The sequence below is a fragment of the Hyla sarda genome, chromosome 3 (assembly GCF_029499605.1).
Source record: "Hyla sarda isolate aHylSar1 chromosome 3, aHylSar1.hap1, whole genome shotgun sequence".
NCBI lineage: Eukaryota > Metazoa > Chordata > Amphibia > Anura > Hylidae > Hyla > Hyla sarda.
Genome location: NC_079191.1, coordinates 6382964 through 6400160, shown reverse-complemented (window position 1 = coordinate 6400160; position 17197 = coordinate 6382964). Strand labels below are relative to the sequence as shown.

Below are 17197 nucleotides of genomic sequence, written 5' to 3'. Positions count from 1 at the left end.
CCATTCTGGCCGAAGAGGTCTTGGTTCACCCAACTCATGAGGATGAGTCAGGGGTGTTATTGGAGGCTTCCCCACGTGCAGAACCTTGTGTCTCACAACACAGGCTCCTGCCTAGATCTGAGGAGACTCAATCTGACAGCCTGGAGATTGACAGGACCCTACTAAGGAGTGGGCTTCCTGCGGAGGTCTTGAGAACTATTGCACACTCGAGAGCAGAGTCTACAAACAAGGTTTACTCCAGGATAAAGAAGATTTTCCTTCAATGGTGTGCAACGAAAGAGGTAGTTACCTCAGATCCTCCTCTTTCTGCAATACTGCGTTTTCTCCAGGATGGCCTTGACAAGGGTCTTAGCCCATCCACCTTAAAGGTTCAGGTCGCAGCACTCTCTGCCTTCCTAGGCAGGTCTCTATCACAAGAATCCCTGGTTAGAAGATTCCTCAAAGGGGCTGAAAGACTTAAACCTACCGTTCTCAGACCTATTCCCAGTTGGGATTTAACCACTGTTCTCAGGGGGTTATGCGCTCCCCCCTTTGAACCTCTGGAAGAAGTAGACTTTAGGTATTTATCCCTTAAAGTCACTTTTTTATTGGCCATAACCTCAGCCAAGAGAGTGGGTGAGCTTCAGGCCCTTTCGGCTTTCGAGCCTTACACTGTTTTTCTACAGGACAGAGTCCTGTTGAGGTTTTTACCTACCTTCCTTCCTAAGGTTCCGACTTTCTCCAATACCAACCAGGTCATTTCTCTTCCAGTTCTACTGCCTAATCCATCCTCTCCTGAAGAAGCGGTTGACCACACTCTGGACATCTCTAGAGCTCTCAGAGTCTATATCTCAAGAACTGGAGAATTCAGGAAGTCGGAACACCTCCTTGTTTCTTTTTCTGGAAAGAACAAGGGCTTGAAAGCCTCTAAACCTACCCTAAGTAGGTGGATTAAGGAGGCAATCCGAGAGACCTTCATAGTCCAGGAGCTAACTCCTCCTGCCTTTGTCACTGCCCATTCCACTAGGGCAGTCTCTACTTCCTTTGCTGAGAAAAGGTCTGTTCCTCTGGAACAGATTTGTGCTGCTGCTTCTTGGAGCACCCACAATACTTTTTTGAGTCATTACAGGGTTAATGCCAAACGATCGGAAGAGTTGGCCTTTGGGCAGTCAATCCTAAGTGCCACTCTGCCGTAGTCCCTCCCTATTTGTGTTGTTACTCGCTAAGTCCCCACTTGTGCTGCTGGTTAGGACGTAAGGGAAGCGTTAATTTTTAACGTAAATTTGTTTTCCCTTAGTCCTAACAGCAGCACACAAATTTCCCGCCCTAAACTTTTTTGTTACTTGTTATTAAGCGAGATGGCCTAGGGGAGGAGGCCTTTTATGGGGGGGCTAATTAATTTAAATTGCTTGGGCGGAATTAAAAATTCCACCGTCCTGCCAGCTTCACAGGGGCAGAACACCCCACTTGTGCTGCTGTTAGGACTAAGGGAAAACAAATTTACGTTAAAAATTAACGCTTCATCGTGCAATGGTCCGAAAGCAAAAAACATAGGGATGTTCCATGTTTCTGCTATCTATCGAACTGGGGACCTTGGGTGTGTGAGGCAAAGGTGATAAACACTACACCTCCAGAAACTTGTTCTTCATGGAACCTGCTAACAGTGCAAGATCCAAAATGACGAAAATGATCAAGTCAAATCGAACAGGTATGTCGCTTTGTCTAAAAAAATTAAGAGTCAGTCCCATATTTCTACCCGTGGACCTTCCGTTTGTTAGGTGAATGTGAACATTACAACACTATAGAAACTAGATGAAAGCTACCAGAACGGTGTAAGCAAACCACTCCTGCTTAAAAAAAGAAAGTTTCCTCATGCAATAGTCAAAAACATCTAAAACTTCTTGTTTCTGCCCGGTTTCGAACCAGGGACCTTTCGCGTGTGAGGCGAATGTGATAACCACTACACTACAGAAACCAGGCTGTTGAGCCACCAACCACCCACCAACCACCCTCTTTCGCTTTCCACATTCAGTCATAAGAATTAAAAGCGAATGGATGAAAATAATGGAGTGAAAGTGAACAGATGTGGCCTTTGGTCTAAAAGCAAGAGGAAAGCCCATGTTTCTGCCCGGTTTCAAACAAGGGACATTTCGCGTGTTAGGCGAACGTGATAACCACTACACTACAGAAACCAGATGAAAACGCGCATGGCCGTCGTTGCAAGCAAAGGATGCCAGATTGACAAATAAAAACAAGGTTTCATCGTGCAATGGTCCGAAAGCCAAAAACATAGGGTGCCCGGTTTCGAACCAGGGACCTTTCGCGTGTGAGGCGAACGTGATAACCACTACACTACAGAAACCTGGCTGTTGAGCCACCAACCACCCACCTGCCCACCCTCTTTCGCTTTCCACATTCAGTCACAAGAATTAAAAGCGAATGGATGAAAATAATGGAGTGAAAGTGAACAGATGTGGCCTTTGGTCTAAAAGCAAGAAGAAAGCCCATGTTTCTGCCCGGTTTCGAATCAGGGACCTTTCGCATGTTAGGCGAACGTGATAGCCACTACACTACAGAAACCAGATGAAAACTTGCATGGCCGTCGTTGCAAGCAAAGGATACCAAATTGAAAAATAAAAACAAGGTTTCATCGTGCAATGGTCCGAAAGCCAAAAACATAGGGATGTTCCATGTTTCTGCTATCTATCGAACTGGGGACCTTGGGTGTGTGAGGCAAAGGTGATAAACACTACACCTCCAGAAACTTGCTCTTCATGGAACCTGCTAACAGTGCAAGATCCAAAATGACGAAAATGATAAAGTCAAATCGAACAGGTATGTCGCTTTGTCTAAAAAAATTAAGAGTCAGTCCCATATTTCTACCCGTGGACCTTCCGTTTGTTAGGTGAATGTGAACATTACAACACTATAGAAACTAGATGAAAGCTACCAGAACGGTGTAAGCAAACCACTCCTGCTTAAAAAAAGAAAGTTTCCTCATGCAATAGTCAAAAACAACTGAAACTCCTTGTTTCTGCCCGGTTTTGAACAAGGGACCTTTCGCATGTGAGGCGAACGTGATAACCACTACACTACAGAAACCTGGCTGTTGAGCCACCAACCACCCACCTGCCCACCCTCTTTCGCTTTCCACATTCAGTCACAAGAATTAAAAGCGAATAGATGAAAATAATGGAGTGAAAGTGAACAGGTGTGGCCTTTTGTCTAAAAGCAAGAAGAAAGCCAATGTTTCTGCCCGGTTTCGAACCGGGGACCTTTTGCGTGTTAGGCGAACGTGATAACCACTACACTACAGAAACATGGCTGTTGAGCCACCAACCACCCACCTGCCCACCCTCTTTCGCTTTCCACATTCAGTCACAAGAATTAAAAGCGAATGGATGAAAATAATGGAGTGAAAGTGAACAGGTGTGGCCTTTGGTCTAAAAGCAAGAGTAAAGCCCATGTTTCTGCCCGGTTTTAAACAAGGGACCTTTCGCGTGTTAGGCGAACGTGATAACCACTACACTACAGAAACCAGATGAAAACTCGCATGGCCGTCGTTGCAAGCAAAGGATGCCAGCTTGACAAATAAAAACAAGGTTTCATTGTGCAATGGTCCGAAAGCCAAAAACATAGGGATGTTCCATGTTTCTGCTATCTATCGAACTGGGGACCTTGGGTGTGTGAGGCAAAGGTGATAAACACTACACCTCCAGAAACTTGCTCTTCATGGAACCTGCTAACAGTGCAAGATCCAAAATGACGAAAATGATAAAGTCAAATCGAACAGGTATGTCGCTTTGTCTAAATAAATTAAGAGTCAGTCCCATATTTCTACCCGTGGACCTTCCGTTTGTTAGGTGAATGTGATCATTACAACACTATAGAAACTAGATGAAAGCTACCAGAACGGTGTAAGCAAACCACTCCTGCTTAAAAAAAGAAAGTTTCCTCATGCAATAGTCAAAAACATCTGAAACTCCTTGTTTCTGCCTGGTTTCGAACCAGGGACCTTTCGCGTGTGAGGCGAACGTGATAACCACTACACTACAGAAACCTGGCTGTTGAGCCACCAACCACCCACCTGCCCACCCTCCTTTGCTTTCCACATTCAGTCAAGAATTAAAAGCGAATGGATGAAAATAATGGAGTGAAAGTGAACAGGTGTGGCCTTTGGTCTAAAAGCAAGAGGAAAGCCCATGTTTCTGCCCGGTTTCGAACCGGGGACCTTTCGTGTGTTAGGCAAACGTGATAACCACTACACTACAGAAACCTGGCTGTTGAGCCACCAAACACCCACCTGCCCACCCTCTTTTGCTTTCCACATTCAGTAACAAGAATTAAAAGCGAATGGATGAAAATAATGGAGTGAAAGTGAACAGATGTGGCCTTTTGTCTAAAAGCAAGAAGAATGCCCATGTTTCTGCCCGGTTTCGAACCGGGGACCTTTCGCGTGTTAGGCGAACGTGATAACCACTACACTACAGAAACCTGGCTTTTGAGCCACCAACCACCCACCTGCCCACCCTCTTTCGCTTTCCACATTCAGTCACAAGAATTAAAAGCGAATGGATGAAAATAATGGAGTGAAAGTGAACAGATGTGGCCTTTGGTCTAAAAGCAAGAGGAAAGCCCATGTTTCTGCCCGGTTTCGAATCAAGGACCTTTCGCGTGTTAGGCGAACGTGATAGCCACTACACTACAGAAACCAAATGAAAACTCGCATGGCCGTCGTTGCAAGCAAAGGATGCCAGATTGACAAATAAAAACAAGGTTTCATCGTGCAATGGTCCGAAAGCCAAAAACATAGGGATGTTCCATGTTTCTGCTATCTATCGAACTGGGGACCTTGGGTGTGTGAGGCAAAGGTGATAAACACTACACCTCCAGAAACTTGCTCTTCATGGAACCTGTTAACAGTGCAAGATCCAAAATGACGAAAATGATAAAGTCAAATCGAACAGGTATGTCGCTTTGTCTAAAAAAATTAAGAGTCAGTCCCATATTTCGAGCCGTGGACCTTCCGTTTGTTAGGTGAATGTGAACATTACAACACTATAGAAACTAGATGAAAGCTACCAGAACGGTGTAAGCAAACCACTCCTGCTTAAAAAAAGAAAGTTTCCTCATGCAATAGTCAAAAACATCTGAAACTCCTTGTTTCTGCCCGGTTTCGAACCAGGGACCTTTCGCGTGTGAGGCGAACGTGATAACCACTACACTACAGAAACCTGGCTGTTGAGCCACCAACCACCCACCTGCCCACCCTCTTTCGCTTTCCACATTCAGTCACAAGAATTAAAAGCGAATGGATGAAAATAATGGAGTGAAAGTGAACAGGTGTGGCCTTTGGTCTAAAAGCAAGAGGAAAGCCCATGTTTCTGCCCGGTTTCAAACAAGGGACCTTTCGCGTGTTAGGCGAACGTGATAACCACTACACTACAGAAACCAGATGAAAACTCGCATGGCCGTCGTTGCAAGCAAAGGATACCAGATTGACAAATGAAAACAAGGTTTCATCGTGCAATGGTCCGAAAGCCAAAAACATAGGGTGCCCGGTTTCGAACCAGGGACCTTTCGCGTGTGAGGCGAACGTGATAACCACTACACTACAGAAACCTGGCTGTTGAGCCACCAACCACCCAACTGCCCACCCTCCTTTGCTTTCCACATTCAGTCAAGAATTAAAAGCGAATGGATGAAAATAATGGAGTGAAAGTGAAAAGATGTGGTCTTTTGTCTAAAAGCAAGAAGAATGCCCATGTTTCTGCCCGGTTTCGAACCGGGGACCTTTCGCGTGTTAGGCGAACGTGATAACCACTACACTACAGAAACCTGGCTGTTGAGCCACCAACCACCCACCTGCCCACCCTCTTTCGCTTTCCACATTCAGTCACAAGAATTAAAAGTGAATGGATGAAAATAATGGAGTGAAAGTGAACAGGTGTGGCCTTTGGTCTAAAAGCAAGAGTAAAGCCCATGTTTGTGCCCGGTTTCGAACCGGGGACCTTTCACGTGTTAGGCGAACGTGATACCCACTACACTACAGAAACCAGATGAAAACACGCATGGCCGTCGTTGCAAGCAAAGGATACCAGATTGACAAATGAAAACAAGGTTTCATCGTGCAATGGTCCGAAAGCCAAAAACATAGGGATGTTCCATGTTTCTGCTATCTATCGAAACTGGGGACCTTGGGTGTGTGAGGCAAAGATGATAAACACTACACCTCCAGAAACTTGCTCTTCATGGAACCTGCTAACAGTGCAAGATCCAAAATGACGAAAATGATAAAGTCAAATCGAACAGGTATGTCGCTTTGTCTAAAAAAATTAAGAGTCAGTCCCATATTTCTACCCGTGGACCTTCCGTTTGTTAGGTGAATGTGAACATTACAACACTATAGAAACTAGATGAAAGCTACCAGAACGGTGTAAGCAAACCACTCCTGCTTAAAAAATGAAAGTTTCCTCATGCAATAGTCAGAAACATCTGAAACTCCTTGTTTCTGCCCGGTTTCGAACCAGGGACCTTTCGCGTGTGAGGCGAACGTGATAACCACTACACTACAGAAACCTGGCTGTTGAGCCACCAACCAACCACTACACTACAGAAACCTGGCTGTTGAGCCACCAACCACCCACCTGCCCACCCTCTTTCGCTTTCCACATTCAGTCACAAGAATTAAAAGCGAATGGATGAAAATAATGGAGTGAAAGTGAACAGGTGTGGCCTTTGGTCTAAAAGCAAGAGGAAAGCTCATGTTTCTGGCCAGTTTCGAACCGGGGACCTTTCGCGTGCTAGGCAAACGTGATAACCACTACACTACAGAAACCTGGCTGTTGAGCCACCAACCACCCACCTGCCCACCCTCTTTTGCTTTCCACATTCAGTAACAAGAATTAAAAGCGAATGGATGAAAATAATGGAGTGAAAGTGAACAGATGTGGCCTTTTGTCTAAAAGCAAGAAGAATGCCCATGTTTCTGCCCGGTTTCGAACCGGGGACCTTTCGCGTGTTAGGCGAACGTGATAACCACTACACTACAGAAACCTGGCTGTTGAGCCACCAACCACCCACCTGCCCACCCTCTTTCGCTTTCCACATTCAGTCACAAGAATTAAAAGCGAATGGATGAAAATAATGGAGTGAAAGTGAACAGATGTGGCCTTTGGTCTAAAAGCAAGAGGAAAGCCCATGTTTCTGCCCGGTTTCGAATCAAGGACCTTTCGCGTGTTAGGCGAACGTGATAGCCACTACACTACAGAAACCAAATGAAAACTCGCATGGCCGTCGTTGCAAGCAAAGGATGCCAGATTGACAAATAAAAACAAGGTTTCATCGTGCAATGGTCCGAAAGCCAAAAACATAGGGATGTTCCATGTTTCTGCTATCTATCGAACTGGGGACCTTGGGTGTGTGAGGCAAAGGTGATAAACACTACACCTCCAGAAACTTGCTCTTCATGGAACCTGCTAACAGTGCAAGATCCAAAATGACGAAAATGATAAAGTCAAATCGAACAGGTATGTCGCTTTGTCTAAAAAAATTAAGAGTCAGTCCCATATTTCTAGCCGTGGACCTTCCGTTTGTTAGGTGAATGTGAACATTACAACACTATAGAAACTAGATGAAAGCTACCAGAACGGTGTAAGCAAACCACTCCTGCTTAAAAAAAGAAAGTTTCCTCATGCAATAGTCAAAAACATCTGAAACTCCTTGTTTCTGCCCGGTTTCGAACCAGGGACCTTTCGCGTGTGAGGCGAACGTGATAACCACTACACTACAGAAACCTGGCTGTTGAGCCACCAACCACCCACCTGCCCACCCTCTTTCGCTTTCCACATTCAGTCACAAGAATTAAAAGCGAATGGATGAAAATAATGGAGTGAAAGTGAACAGGTGTGGCCTTTGGTCTAAAAGCAAGAGGAAAGCCTATGTTTCTGCCCGGTTTCAAACAGGGGACCTTTCGCGTGTTAGGCGAACGTGATAACCACTACACTACAGAAACCAGATGAAAACTCGCATGGCCGTCGTTGCAAGCAAAGGATACCAGATTGACAAATGAAAACAAGGTTTCATCGTGCAATGGTCCGAAAGCCAAAAACATAGGGTGCCCGGTTTCGAACCAGGGACCTTTCGAGTGTGAGGCGAACGTGATAACCACTACACTACAGAAACCTGGCTGTTGAGCCACCAACCACCCAACTGCCCACCCTCCTTTGCTTTCCACATTCAGTCAAGAATTAAAAGCGAATGGATGAAAATAATGGAGTGAAAGTGAAAAGATGTGGTCTTTTGTCTAAAAGCAAGAAGAATGCCCATGTTTCTGCCCGGTTTCGAACCGGGGACCTTTCGCGTGTTAGGCGAACGTGATAACCACTACACTACAGAAACCTGGCTGTTGAGCCAACAACCACCCACCTGCCCACCCTCTTTCACTTTCCACATTCAGTCACAAGAATTAAAAGCGAATGGATGAAAATAATGGAGTGAAAGTGAACAGGTATGGCCTTTTGTCTAAAAGCAAGAAGAAAGCCAATGTTTCTGCCCGGTATCGAACCAGAGACCTTTCGCGTGTTAGGCGAACGTGATAACCACTACACTACAGAAACATGGCTGTTGAGCCACCAACCACCCACCTGCCCATCCTCTTTTGCTTTCCACATTCAGTAACAAGAATTAAAAGCGAATGGATGAAAATAATGGAGTGAAAGTGAACAGGTATGGCCTTTTGTCTAAAAGCAAGAAGAAAGCCCATGTTTCTGCCCGGTTTCGAACCGGGGACATTTCGCGTGTTAGGCGAACGTGATAACCACTACACTACAGAAACCTGCATGTTGAGCCAACAACCACCCACCTGCCCACCCTCTTTCGCTTTCCACATTCAGTCACAAGAATTAAAAGTGAATGGATGAAAATAATGGAGTGAAAGTGAACAGGTGTGGCCTTTGGTCTAAAAGCAAGAGGAAAGCCCATGTTTGTGCCCGGCTTCGAACCGGGGACCTTTCGCGTGTTAGGCGAACATGATAACCACTACACTACAGAAACCAGATGAAAACTCGTATGGCCGTCGTTGCAAGCAAAGGATACCAGATTGACAAATGAAAACAAGGTTTCATCGTGCAATGGTCCGAAAGCCAAAAACATAGGGATGTTCCATGTTTCTGCTATCTATCGAACTGGGGACCTTGGGTGTGTGAGGCAAAGGTGATAAACACTACACCTCCAGAAACTTGCTCTTCATGGAACCTGCTACCAGTGCAAGATCCAAAATGACGAAAATGATAAAGTCAAATCGAACAGGTATGTCGCTTTGTCTAAAAAATATTAAGAGTCAGTCCCATATTTCTACCCGTGGACCTTCCGTTTGTTAGGTGAATGTGAACATTACAACACTATAGAAACTAGATGAAAGCTACCAGCACGGTGTAAGCAAACCACTCCTGCTTAAAAAAAGAAAGTTTCCTCATGCAATAGTCAAAAATATCTGAAACTCCTTGTTTCTTCCCGGTTTCGAACCAGGGACCTTTCGCGTGTGAGGCGAACGTGATAACCACTACACTACAGAAACCTGGCTGTTGAGCCACCAACCACCCACCTGCCCACCATCTTTCGCTTTCCACATTCAGTCACAAGAATTAAAAGCGAATGGATGAAAATAATGGAGTGAAAGTGAACAGATGTTGCCTTTTGTCTAAAAGCAGAAAGAAAGCCCATGTTTCTGCCCGGTTTCGAACCGGGGACCTTTCGCGTGTTAGGCGAACGTGATAACCACTACACTACAGAAACCTGGCTGTTGAGCCAATAACCACCCACCTGCCCACCCTCTTTCGCTTTCCACATTCAGTCACAAGAATTAAAAGTGAATGGATGAAAATAATGGAGTGAAAGTGAACAGGTGTGGCCTTTGGTCTAAAAGCAAGAGGAAAGCCCATGTTTGTGCCCGGCTTCGAACCGGGGACCTTTCGCGTGTTAGGCGAACGTGATAACCACTACACTACAGAAACCAGATGAAAACTCGCATGGCCGTCGTTGCAAGCAAAGGATACCAGATTGACAAATGAAAACAAGGTTTCATCGTGCAATGGTCCGAAAGCCAAAAACATAGGGATGTTCCATGTTTCTGCTATCTACCGAACTGGGGACCTTGGGTGTGTGAGGCAAAGGTGATAAACACTACACCTCCAGAAACTTGCTCTTCATGGAACCTGCTAACAGTGCAAGATCCAAAATGACGAAAATGATAAAGTCAAATCGAACAGGTATGTCGCTTTGTCTAAAAAAATTAAGAGTCAGTCCCATATTTCTACCTGTGGACCTTCCATTTGTTAGGTGAATGTGAACATTACAACACTATAGAAACTAGATGAAAGCTACCAGAACGGTGTAAGCAAACCACTCCTGCTTAAAAAAAGAAAGTTTCCTCATGCAATAGTCAAAAACATCTGAAACTCCTTGTTTCTGCCTGGTTTTGAACCAGGGACCTTTCGCGTGTGAGGCGAACATGATAACCACTACACTACAGAAACCTGGCTGTTGAGCCACCAACCACCCACCTGCCCACCCTCTTTCGCTTTCCACATTCAGTCAAGAATTAAAAGCGAATGGATGAAAATAATGGAGTGAAAGTGAACAGATGTGGCCTTTGTTTAAAAGCAAGAAGAAAGACCATGTTTCTGCCCGGTTTCGAACCGGGGACCTTTCGCGTGTTAGGCGAACATGATAGCCACTACACTACAAAAATCTGGCTGTTGAGTCAACAACCACCCACCTGCCCACCCTCTTTCGCTTTCCACATTCAGTCACAAGAATTAAAAGCGAATGGATGAAAATAATGGAGTGAAAGTGAACAGATGTGACTTTTTGTCTAAAAGCAAGAAGAAAGCCCATGTTTCTGCCCGGTTTCGAACCAGGGACCTTTCGCGTGTTAGGCGAACGTGATAACCACTACACTACAGAAACCAGATGAAAACTCGCATGGCCGTCGTTGCAAGCAAAGGATGCCAGATTGACAAATAAAAACAAGGTTTCATCGTGCAATGGTCCGAAAGCCAAAAATATAGGGATGTTCCATGTTTCTGCTATCTATCGAACTGGGGACCTTGGGTGTGTGAGGCAAAGGTGATAAACACTTCACCTCCAGAAACTTGCTCTTCATGAAACCTGCTAACAGGGCAAGATCCAAAATGACGAAAATGATAAAGTCAAATCGAACAGGTATGTCGCTTTGTCTAAAAAAATTAAGAGTCAGTCCCATATTTCTACCCGTGGACCTTCCGTTTGTTAGGTGAATGTGATCATTACAACACTATAGAAACTAGATGAAAGCTACCAGAACGGTGTAAGCAAACCACTCCTGCTTAAAAAAATGAAAGTTTCCTCATGCAATAGTCAAAGACATCTGAAACTCCTTGTTTCTGCCTGGTTTCGAACCGGAGACCTTTCGCGTGTGAGGCGAACGTGATAACCACTACACTACAGAAACCTGGCTGTTAAGTCAATAACCACCCACCTGCCCACCCTCTTTCGCTTTCCACATTCAGTCACAAGAATTAAAAGTGAATGGATGAAAATAATGGAGTGAAAGTGAACAGGTGTGGCCTTTGGTCTAAAAGCAAGAGGAAAGCCCATGTTTGTGCCCGGCTTCGAACCGGGGACCTTTCGCGTGTTAGGCGAACGTGATAACCACTACACTACAGAAACCAGATGAAAACTCGCATGGCCGTCGTTGCAAGCAAAGGATACCAGATTGACAAATGAAAACAAGGTTTCATCGTGCAATGGTCCGAAAGCCAAAAACATAGGGATGTTCCATGTTTCTGCTATCTATCGAACTGGGGACCTTGGGTGTGTGAGGCAAAGGTGATAAACACTACACCTCCAGAAACTTGCTCTTCATGGAACCTGCTAACAGTGCAAGATCCAAAATGACGAAAATGATAAAGTCAAATCGAACAGGTATGTCGCTTTGTCTAAAAAAATTAAGAGTCAGTCCCATATTTCTACCCGTGGACCTTCCGTTTGTTAGGTGAATGTGATCATTACAACACTATAGAAACTAGATGAAAGCTACCAGAACGGTGTAGGCAAACCACTGCTGCTTAAAAAAAGAAAGTTTCCTCATGCAATAGTCAAAAACATCTGAAACTCCTTGTTTCTGCCTGGTTTCGAACCAGGGACCTTTCGTGTGTGAGGCGAACGTGATAACCACTACACTACAGAAACCTGGCTGTTGAGCCACCAACCACCCACCTGCCCACCCTCCTTCGCTTTCCACATTCAGTCAAGAATTAAAAGCGAATGGATGAAAATAATGGAGTGAAAGTGAAAAGATGTGGTCTTTTGTCTAAAAGCAAGAAGAAAGCCCATGTTTCTGCCCGGTTTCGAACCGGGGACCTTTCGCGTGTTAGGCGAACGTGATAACCACTACACTACAGAAACCTGGCTGTTGAGCCACCAACCACCCACCTGCCCACCCTCTTTTGCTTTCCACATTCAGTCACAAGAATTAAAAGCGAATGGATGAAAATAATGGAGTGAAAATGAACAGGTATGGCCTTTGGTCTAAAAGCAAGAAGAAAGCCCATGTTTCTGCCCGGTTTCGAACCGGGGACCTTTCGCATGTTAGGCGAACATGATAACCACTACACTACAGAAACCAGATGAAAACTCGCATGGCCGTCATTGCAAGCAAAGGATACCAGATTGACAAATGTAAACAAGGTTTCATCGTGCAATGGTCCGAAAGCCAAAAACATAGGGATGTTCCATGTTTCTGCTATCTATCGAACTGGGGACCTTGGGTGTGTGAGGCAAAGGTGATAAACACTACACCTCCAGAAACTTGCTCTTCATGGAACCTGCTAACAGTGCAAGATCCAAAATGCCGAAAATGATAAAGTCAAACCGAACAGGTATGTCGCTTTGTCTAAAAAAATTTCCTCATGCAATAGTCAAAAACATCTGAAACTTCTTGTTTCTGCCCGGTTTCGAACCAGGGACCTTTCGCGTGTGAGGCGAACGTGATAACCACTACACTACAGAAACCTGGCTGTTGAGCCACCAACCACCCACCTGCCCACCCTCTTTCACTTTCCACATTCAGTCACAAGAATTAAAAGCGAATGGATGAAAATAATGGAGTGAAAGTGAACAGGTGTGGCCTTTGGTCTAAAAGCAAGAGGAAAGCCCATATTTCTGCCCGGTTTCGAACCGGGGACCTTTCGCGTGTTAGGCGAACGTGATAACCACTACACTACAGAAACCTGGCTGTTGAGCCACCAACCACCCACCTGCCCACCCTCTTTCACTTTCCACATTCAGTCACAAGAATTAAAAGCGAATGGATGAAAATAATGGAGTGAAAGTGAACAGGTGTGTCCTTTGGACTAAAAGCAAGAAGAAAGCCCATGTTTCTGCCCGGTTTCAAACCGGGGACCTTTCGCGTGTTAGGCGAACGTGATAACCACTACACTACAGAAACCTGGCTGTTGAAACCTGGCTGTGCAAGATCCAAAATGACGAAAATGATAAAGTCAAATCGAACAGGTATGTCGCTTTGTCTAAAAAAATTAAGAGTCAGTCCCATTTTTCTACCCGTGGACCTTCCGTTTGTTAGGTGAATGTGATCATTACAACACTATAGAAACTAGATGAAAGCTACCAGAACGGTGTAAGCAAACCACTCCTGCTTAAAAAAAGAAAGCTTCCTCATGCAATAGTCAAAAACATCTGAAACTGCTTGTTTCTGCCTGGTTTCGAACCAGGGACCTTTCGCGTGTGAGGCGAACGTGATAACCACTACACTATAGAAAACTGGCTGTTGATCCACCATCCACCCACCTGTCCACCCTCTTTCGCTTTCCACATTCAGTCACAAGAATTAAAAGCGAATGGATGAAAATAATGGAGTGAAAGTGAACAGGTATGGCCTTTGGTCTAAAAGCAAGAGGAAAGCCCATGTTTCTGCCCGGTTTCGAACCAGGGACCTTTTGCGTGTTAGGCAAACGTGATAACCAATACACTACAGAAACCTGCCTGTTGAGCAACCAACCACCCACCTGCCCACCCTCTTTCGCTTTCCACATTCAGTCACAAGAATTAAAAGCGAATGGATGAAAATAATGGAGTGAAAGTGAACAGATGTGGCCTTTTGTCTAAAAGCAAGAAGAAAGCCCATGTTTCTGCCCGGTTTCGAACCGGGGACCTTTCGCGTGTTAGGCGAACGTGATAACCACTACACTACAGAAACCTGGCTGTTGAGCCACCAACCACCCACCTGCCCACCCTCTTTCGCTTTCCAAAAACATAGGGATGTTCCATGTTTCTGCTATCTATCGAACTGGGGACCTTGGGTGTGTGAGGCAAAGGTGATAAACACTACACCTCCAGAAACTTGCTCTTCATGGAACCTGCTAACAGTGCAAGATCCAAAATGACGAAAATGATAAAGTCAAATCGAACAGGTATGTCGCTTTGTCTAAAAAAATTAAGAGTCAGTCCCATATTTCTACCCGTGGACCTTCCGTTTGTTAGGTGAATGTGATCATTACAACACTATAGAAACTAGATGAAAGCTACCAGAACGGTGTAGGCAAACCACTGCTGCTTAAAAAAAGAAAGTTTCCTCATGCAATAGTCAAAAACATCTGAAACTCCTTGTTTCTGCCTGGTTTCGAACCAGGGACCTTTCGTGTGTGAGGCGAACGTGATAACCACTACACTACAGAAACCTGGCTGTTGAGCCACCAACCACCCACCTGCCCACCCTCCTTCGCTTTCCACATTCAGTCAAGAATTAAAAGCGAATGGATGAAAATAATGGAGTGAAAGTGAAAAGATGTGGTCTTTTGTCTAAAAGCAAGAAGAAAGCCCATGTTTCTGCCCGGTTTCGAACCGGGGACCTTTCGCGTGTTAGGCGAACGTGATAACCACTACACTACAGAAACCTGGCTGTTGAGGCACCAACCACCCACCTGCCCACCCTCTTTTGCTTTCCACATTCAGTCACAAGAATTAAAAGCGAATGGATGAAAATAATGGAGTGAAAATGAACAGGTATGGCCTTTGGTCTAAAAGCAAGAAGAAAGCCCATGTTTCTGCCCGGTTTCGAACCGGGGACCTTTCGCATGTTAGGCGAACGTGATAACCACTACACTACAGAAACCAGATGAAAACTCGCATGGCCGTCGTTGCAAGCAAAGGATACCAGATTGACAAATGTAAACAAGGTTTCATCGTGCAATGGTCCGAAAGCCAAAAACATAGGGATGTTCCATGTTTCTGCTATCTATCGAACTGGGGACCTTGGGTGTGTGAGGCAAAGGTGATAAACACTACACCTCCAGAAACTTGCTCTTCATGGAACCTGCTAACAGTGCAAGATCCAAAATGACGAAAATGATAAAGTCAAACCGAACAGGTATGTCGCTTTGTCTAAAAAAATTAAGAGTCAGTCCCATATTTCTACCCGTGGACCTTCCGTTTGTTAGGTGAATGTGATCATTACAACACTATAGAAACTAGATGAAAGCTACCAGAACGGTGTAGGCAAACCACTGCTGCTTAAAAAAAGAAAGTTTCCTCATGCAATAGTCAAAAACATCTGAAACTCCTTGTTTCTGCCTGGTTTCGAACCAGGGACCTTTCGTGTGTGAGGCGAACGTGATAACCACTACACTACAGAAACCTGGCTGTTGAGCCACCAACCACCCACCTGCCCACCCTCCTTCGCTTTCCACATTCAGTCAAGAATTAAAAGCGAATGGATGAAAATAATGGAGTGAAAGTGAAAAGATGTGGTCTTTTGTCTAAAAGCAAGAAGAAAGCCCATGTTTCTGCCCGGTTTCGAACCGGGGACCTTTCGCGTGTTAGGCGAACGTGATAACCACTACACTACAGAAACCTGGCTGTTGAGGCACCAACCACCCACCTGCCCACCCTCTTTTGCTTTCCACATTCAGTCACAAGAATTAAAAGCGAATGGATGAAAATAATGGAGTGAAAATGAACAGGTATGGCCTTTGGTCTAAAAGCAAGAAGAAAGCCCATGTTTCTGCCCGGTTTCGAACCGGGGACCTTTCGCATGTTAGGCGAACGTGATAACCACTACACTACAGAAACCAGATGAAAACTCGCATGGCCGTCGTTGCAAGCAAAGGATACCAGATTGACAAATGTAAACAAGGTTTCATCGTGCAATGGTCCGAAAGCCAAAAACATAGGGATGTTCCATGTTTCTGCTATCTATCGAACTGGGGACCTTGGGTGTGTGAGGCAAAGGTGATAAACACTACACCTCCAGAAACTTGCTCTTCATGGAACCTGCTAACAGTGCAAGATCCAAAATGCCGAAAATGATAAAGTCAAACCGAACAGGTATGTCGCTTTGTCTAAAAAAATTTCCTCATGCAATAGTCAAAAACATCTGAAACTTCTTGTTTCTGCCCGGTTTCGAACCAGGGACCTTTCGCGTGTGAGGCGAACGTGATAACCACTACACTACAGAAACATGGCTGTTGAGCCACCAACCACCCACCTGCCCACCCTCTTTCGCTTTCCACATTCAGTCACAAGAATTAAAAGCGAATGGATGAAAATAATGGAGTGAAAGTGAACAGATGTGGCCTTTTGTCTAAAAGCAAGAGGAAAGCCCATGTTTCTGCCCGGTTTCGAACCGGGGACCTTTCGCGTGTAAGGCGAACATGATAACCACTACACTACAGAAACCTGGCTGTTGAGCTACCAACCACCCACCTGCCCACCCTCTCTTGCTTTCCACATTCAGTAACAAGAATTAAAAGCGAATGGATGAAAATAATGGAGTGAAAGTGAACAGATGTGGCCTTTGGTCTAAAAGCAAGAGGAAAGTCCATGTTTCTGCCCGATTTCGAACCAGGGACCTTTCGCGTGTTAAGCGAACATGATAACCACTACACTACAGAAACCAGATGAAAACTTGCATGGCCGTCGTTGCCAGCAAAGGATACCAGATTGACAAATGAAAACAAGGTTTCATCGTGCAATGGTCCGAAAGCCAAAAACATAGGGATGTTCCATGTTTCTGCTATCTATCGAACTGGGGACCTTGGGTGTGTGAGGCAAAGGTGATAAACACTACACCTCCAGAAACTTGCTCTTCATGGAACCTGCTAACAGTGCAAGATCCAAAATGACGAAAATGATAAAGTCAAATCGAACAGGTATGTCGCTT

The 17197-nt window shown here is 45.0% G+C and overlaps 36 non-coding genes across 36 annotated transcripts; all 36 read right to left on the bottom strand.

The window, feature by feature from the left end:
* Nucleotides 1–1881: 1881 nt before the first annotated feature.
* TRNAV-CAC (transfer RNA valine (anticodon CAC)) lies at nucleotides 1882–1954 on the bottom strand. The gene has a single exon. It is a non-coding gene; the product is annotated as a tRNA-Val (tRNA).
* A 1054-nt stretch (nucleotides 1955–3008) lies between these two features.
* TRNAV-CAC (transfer RNA valine (anticodon CAC)) lies at nucleotides 3009–3081 on the bottom strand. The gene has a single exon. It is a non-coding gene; the product is annotated as a tRNA-Val (tRNA).
* Nucleotides 3082–3226: 145 nt separating this feature from the next.
* TRNAV-AAC (transfer RNA valine (anticodon AAC)) lies at nucleotides 3227–3299 on the bottom strand. Its single transcript has one exon. It is a non-coding gene; the product is annotated as a tRNA-Val (tRNA).
* Nucleotides 3300–3966: 667 nt separating this feature from the next.
* Nucleotides 3967–4039, bottom strand: TRNAV-CAC (transfer RNA valine (anticodon CAC)). Its single transcript has one exon. It is a non-coding gene; the product is annotated as a tRNA-Val (tRNA).
* A 361-nt stretch (nucleotides 4040–4400) lies between these two features.
* TRNAV-AAC (transfer RNA valine (anticodon AAC)) lies at nucleotides 4401–4473 on the bottom strand. Its single transcript has one exon. It is a non-coding gene; the product is annotated as a tRNA-Val (tRNA).
* Nucleotides 4474–5140: 667 nt separating this feature from the next.
* On the bottom strand, nucleotides 5141–5213 carry TRNAV-CAC (transfer RNA valine (anticodon CAC)). The gene has a single exon. It is a non-coding gene; the product is annotated as a tRNA-Val (tRNA).
* Nucleotides 5214–5744: 531 nt separating this feature from the next.
* Nucleotides 5745–5817, bottom strand: TRNAV-AAC (transfer RNA valine (anticodon AAC)). Its single transcript has one exon. It is a non-coding gene; the product is annotated as a tRNA-Val (tRNA).
* A 668-nt stretch (nucleotides 5818–6485) lies between these two features.
* On the bottom strand, nucleotides 6486–6558 carry TRNAV-CAC (transfer RNA valine (anticodon CAC)). The gene has a single exon. It is a non-coding gene; the product is annotated as a tRNA-Val (tRNA).
* Nucleotides 6559–6744: 186 nt separating this feature from the next.
* On the bottom strand, nucleotides 6745–6817 carry TRNAA-AGC (transfer RNA alanine (anticodon AGC)). Its single transcript has one exon. It is a non-coding gene; the product is annotated as a tRNA-Ala (tRNA).
* Nucleotides 6818–6962: 145 nt separating this feature from the next.
* TRNAV-AAC (transfer RNA valine (anticodon AAC)) lies at nucleotides 6963–7035 on the bottom strand. Its single transcript has one exon. It is a non-coding gene; the product is annotated as a tRNA-Val (tRNA).
* A 667-nt stretch (nucleotides 7036–7702) lies between these two features.
* Nucleotides 7703–7775, bottom strand: TRNAV-CAC (transfer RNA valine (anticodon CAC)). Its single transcript has one exon. It is a non-coding gene; the product is annotated as a tRNA-Val (tRNA).
* A 531-nt stretch (nucleotides 7776–8306) lies between these two features.
* Nucleotides 8307–8379, bottom strand: TRNAV-AAC (transfer RNA valine (anticodon AAC)). Its single transcript has one exon. It is a non-coding gene; the product is annotated as a tRNA-Val (tRNA).
* Nucleotides 8380–8524: 145 nt separating this feature from the next.
* Nucleotides 8525–8597, bottom strand: TRNAV-AAC (transfer RNA valine (anticodon AAC)). Its single transcript has one exon. It is a non-coding gene; the product is annotated as a tRNA-Val (tRNA).
* A 145-nt stretch (nucleotides 8598–8742) lies between these two features.
* Nucleotides 8743–8815, bottom strand: TRNAV-AAC (transfer RNA valine (anticodon AAC)). Its single transcript has one exon. It is a non-coding gene; the product is annotated as a tRNA-Val (tRNA).
* Nucleotides 8816–9483: 668 nt separating this feature from the next.
* Nucleotides 9484–9556, bottom strand: TRNAV-CAC (transfer RNA valine (anticodon CAC)). Its single transcript has one exon. It is a non-coding gene; the product is annotated as a tRNA-Val (tRNA).
* Nucleotides 9557–9701: 145 nt separating this feature from the next.
* TRNAV-AAC (transfer RNA valine (anticodon AAC)) lies at nucleotides 9702–9774 on the bottom strand. The gene has a single exon. It is a non-coding gene; the product is annotated as a tRNA-Val (tRNA).
* A 667-nt stretch (nucleotides 9775–10441) lies between these two features.
* On the bottom strand, nucleotides 10442–10514 carry TRNAV-CAC (transfer RNA valine (anticodon CAC)). The gene has a single exon. It is a non-coding gene; the product is annotated as a tRNA-Val (tRNA).
* Nucleotides 10515–10874: 360 nt separating this feature from the next.
* On the bottom strand, nucleotides 10875–10947 carry TRNAV-AAC (transfer RNA valine (anticodon AAC)). The gene has a single exon. It is a non-coding gene; the product is annotated as a tRNA-Val (tRNA).
* Nucleotides 10948–11397: 450 nt separating this feature from the next.
* TRNAV-CAC (transfer RNA valine (anticodon CAC)) lies at nucleotides 11398–11470 on the bottom strand. Its single transcript has one exon. It is a non-coding gene; the product is annotated as a tRNA-Val (tRNA).
* Nucleotides 11471–12137: 667 nt separating this feature from the next.
* Nucleotides 12138–12210, bottom strand: TRNAV-CAC (transfer RNA valine (anticodon CAC)). Its single transcript has one exon. It is a non-coding gene; the product is annotated as a tRNA-Val (tRNA).
* A 143-nt stretch (nucleotides 12211–12353) lies between these two features.
* TRNAV-AAC (transfer RNA valine (anticodon AAC)) lies at nucleotides 12354–12426 on the bottom strand. The gene has a single exon. It is a non-coding gene; the product is annotated as a tRNA-Val (tRNA).
* Nucleotides 12427–12571: 145 nt separating this feature from the next.
* TRNAV-AAC (transfer RNA valine (anticodon AAC)) lies at nucleotides 12572–12644 on the bottom strand. The gene has a single exon. It is a non-coding gene; the product is annotated as a tRNA-Val (tRNA).
* Nucleotides 12645–12959: 315 nt separating this feature from the next.
* On the bottom strand, nucleotides 12960–13032 carry TRNAV-CAC (transfer RNA valine (anticodon CAC)). The gene has a single exon. It is a non-coding gene; the product is annotated as a tRNA-Val (tRNA).
* A 145-nt stretch (nucleotides 13033–13177) lies between these two features.
* Nucleotides 13178–13250, bottom strand: TRNAV-AAC (transfer RNA valine (anticodon AAC)). The gene has a single exon. It is a non-coding gene; the product is annotated as a tRNA-Val (tRNA).
* Nucleotides 13251–13395: 145 nt separating this feature from the next.
* Nucleotides 13396–13468, bottom strand: TRNAV-AAC (transfer RNA valine (anticodon AAC)). Its single transcript has one exon. It is a non-coding gene; the product is annotated as a tRNA-Val (tRNA).
* A 259-nt stretch (nucleotides 13469–13727) lies between these two features.
* TRNAV-CAC (transfer RNA valine (anticodon CAC)) lies at nucleotides 13728–13801 on the bottom strand. Its single transcript has one exon. It is a non-coding gene; the product is annotated as a tRNA-Val (tRNA).
* A 144-nt stretch (nucleotides 13802–13945) lies between these two features.
* Nucleotides 13946–14018, bottom strand: TRNAV-AAC (transfer RNA valine (anticodon AAC)). Its single transcript has one exon. It is a non-coding gene; the product is annotated as a tRNA-Val (tRNA).
* A 145-nt stretch (nucleotides 14019–14163) lies between these two features.
* Nucleotides 14164–14236, bottom strand: TRNAV-AAC (transfer RNA valine (anticodon AAC)). Its single transcript has one exon. It is a non-coding gene; the product is annotated as a tRNA-Val (tRNA).
* Nucleotides 14237–14644: 408 nt separating this feature from the next.
* TRNAV-CAC (transfer RNA valine (anticodon CAC)) lies at nucleotides 14645–14717 on the bottom strand. The gene has a single exon. It is a non-coding gene; the product is annotated as a tRNA-Val (tRNA).
* A 143-nt stretch (nucleotides 14718–14860) lies between these two features.
* On the bottom strand, nucleotides 14861–14933 carry TRNAV-AAC (transfer RNA valine (anticodon AAC)). Its single transcript has one exon. It is a non-coding gene; the product is annotated as a tRNA-Val (tRNA).
* Nucleotides 14934–15078: 145 nt separating this feature from the next.
* On the bottom strand, nucleotides 15079–15151 carry TRNAV-AAC (transfer RNA valine (anticodon AAC)). The gene has a single exon. It is a non-coding gene; the product is annotated as a tRNA-Val (tRNA).
* Nucleotides 15152–15600: 449 nt separating this feature from the next.
* TRNAV-CAC (transfer RNA valine (anticodon CAC)) lies at nucleotides 15601–15673 on the bottom strand. The gene has a single exon. It is a non-coding gene; the product is annotated as a tRNA-Val (tRNA).
* Nucleotides 15674–15816: 143 nt separating this feature from the next.
* TRNAV-AAC (transfer RNA valine (anticodon AAC)) lies at nucleotides 15817–15889 on the bottom strand. Its single transcript has one exon. It is a non-coding gene; the product is annotated as a tRNA-Val (tRNA).
* A 145-nt stretch (nucleotides 15890–16034) lies between these two features.
* On the bottom strand, nucleotides 16035–16107 carry TRNAV-AAC (transfer RNA valine (anticodon AAC)). The gene has a single exon. It is a non-coding gene; the product is annotated as a tRNA-Val (tRNA).
* Nucleotides 16108–16422: 315 nt separating this feature from the next.
* On the bottom strand, nucleotides 16423–16495 carry TRNAV-CAC (transfer RNA valine (anticodon CAC)). Its single transcript has one exon. It is a non-coding gene; the product is annotated as a tRNA-Val (tRNA).
* Nucleotides 16496–16640: 145 nt separating this feature from the next.
* On the bottom strand, nucleotides 16641–16713 carry TRNAV-UAC (transfer RNA valine (anticodon UAC)). Its single transcript has one exon. It is a non-coding gene; the product is annotated as a tRNA-Val (tRNA).
* Between the last annotated feature and the right edge of the window lie 484 nt (nucleotides 16714–17197).